This window comes from Echinops telfairi, unplaced genomic scaffold (assembly GCF_000313985.2).
Source record: "Echinops telfairi isolate 266 unplaced genomic scaffold, ASM31398v2 ScPeMD7_7468;HRSCAF=8506_0, whole genome shotgun sequence".
Taxonomy (NCBI): Eukaryota; Metazoa; Chordata; class Mammalia; order Afrosoricida; family Tenrecidae; genus Echinops; species Echinops telfairi.
In genome coordinates, this window is record NW_022111369.1 from 68,752,688 (window position 1) to 68,754,660 (window position 1,973).

General features: G+C 37.3%; 1 protein-coding gene across 1 annotated transcript in view; it reads left to right on the forward strand.

The window, feature by feature from the left end:
• LOC101641735 (transmembrane serine protease 11A) overlaps positions 1 to 1,973 on the forward strand; it is a 61,563-nt gene that overhangs the window by 8,115 nt on the left and 51,475 nt on the right. The window lies entirely within an intron of this gene.

Below are 1,973 nucleotides of genomic sequence, written 5' to 3' on the forward strand. Positions count from 1 at the left end.
CATGTAGTAAAACCACTGATGTTTCAGTTAGCATGTGGTGCTTTACCACTGCGCTACCTTAGCACCTCAGTAGGTGAATACATATGCAAATAATTGATACAGTGTGATCAGCACTATTGTTGATTACAAGGTACAAGGGAAAATATAAAAAGGTATTACTTTATGTCTCAAAAAGTGTGAAAATTTTCTCCATATTACAGCATAAAGTACATGATATTAGTTTTGAAAGATTTCCAACAAGTGAATTTAACCAAGTCTAATCAAGCTTGTGGAGAGTAATTGAATAAGGAAGACTGAAGAAGGTTTGATGCACTTGAATTCTGGTGCTGAGGAATTATATTGAGAGTCCTGTGGCCTGCCTAAAGAACAAACAAATCTGTCTTGGAAGAAGTACAACCAGAATGTTGCTTAGTGTCAAGGATGGCAAGACCTCATCTTACGTACTTTGGACATATTGTCAGGAGAGACCAGTCCGAAGAGAAGGAGATCATGCTGGGTAAAGTGAGGAGCAACAAAAAGGAGGAAAACTTTGGACACAGTGGATTGACACAGTGGCTGCATCTATGGGCTCAAGCATAAGGAAAATTGTGAGGCTAGCAGAGGACCAGGTGATGTTTCATTCTGATGTACAATGTGAGTCAGAATGGACCTAACAACAACAACAACCGATCGAGGTTTCAGATCTAAGCTTAAACCCTGGGTTACGGGAAGTACAGGAGCTAGAAAAATTTAATGGACACCACAGAGGAGCATTCAGACGACGGCAAATGGGGGTCATTCTAAAGAGCAAATAGTTTAATCAGCAAGGCATTGCCTTTTAAAATAAAGAAAGAAAGCAGTAGTCTTTTAAAGAGAGGCATTTTTTTAAGTTTAGTCTAATGCACTACATCATCTGGTATACTATATCCTACATCATCTGGTATACTATATCCTACATCATCTGGTATACTATATCCTGGCTCATACAGAGCATCTATAAATATAATGGGTATAATTGGAAAAAAATGAAGATAGGCTGGGTATTAAGAAACATTAAAGAAGCGTGTTGGTTTTTTTTGAAATGTTAATGGCACGGTGGTTATGTTGGAAATAACCTACATGTACACTTAATGATATTTACTTCACATAAAAAGACATCAGAAAAACATGGATCCAGCGAGTGTGGCAAAATGTAACTGGTAAAACTAGGTAAACAAACCCACTCTATTGAGTTGATTCTGACTCATAGAGTCCCTACAGAGGATGTCTTTTTTTTTTTACATCAAAATAACATTTAATAAATGCTTCATAGGTTAACTTAAAATATCATAAATAAGTGAGACAATTTATGTAATGGTGAATCAAAAGTATTGCTAGCAAAATCATAGAAACCTTTATAAACAAAAATATCAAAAGGTAAAGACCCTTGTTTTTCAACAAATCCTTGATCTAGGTTTATACACTTGTCTGTGCTCTTTTAATTACAGTTTGTGGAAAAACAGTTGTCATCTTTAATAAGTGTCTATATTATCTATTGGGTTAGGTGGGAAAAGCTGCCACTTTCTAAGAAGATTCTTGATAGAACATACTAGCTTCCAAACGCAAAAAGGCATCGTCGCAGCAGCTTCTCAGTTTTTCTGTTTTTGTTTGGTTGGTTGGTTGGTGGTTGGTTTTTAAAATCATTTTATTGGGGACTTGTACAATTCTCATCACAATCCATACATACATCCATTGTGTCAAGCACATATGCACATTTGTTGCTCTCATCATTTTCAAAACATTTGCCTCCCTCTCTAGCTCCTAATATCAGTTGCCCCTTTTACCCCTCCGTTCCCACTGCCCCCTCCCTCATGAACCCTTCATAGTTCATAAATTATTATAGTTTTGTCATAAGTTACCCTGTCCGATGATTCCCTCCACGCTCTTCTCTGCTGTCCATCCCCCAGGGAGGAGGCAATACTTAGATTCTTGTAATTGTTTCCCTCTTTCTGCCC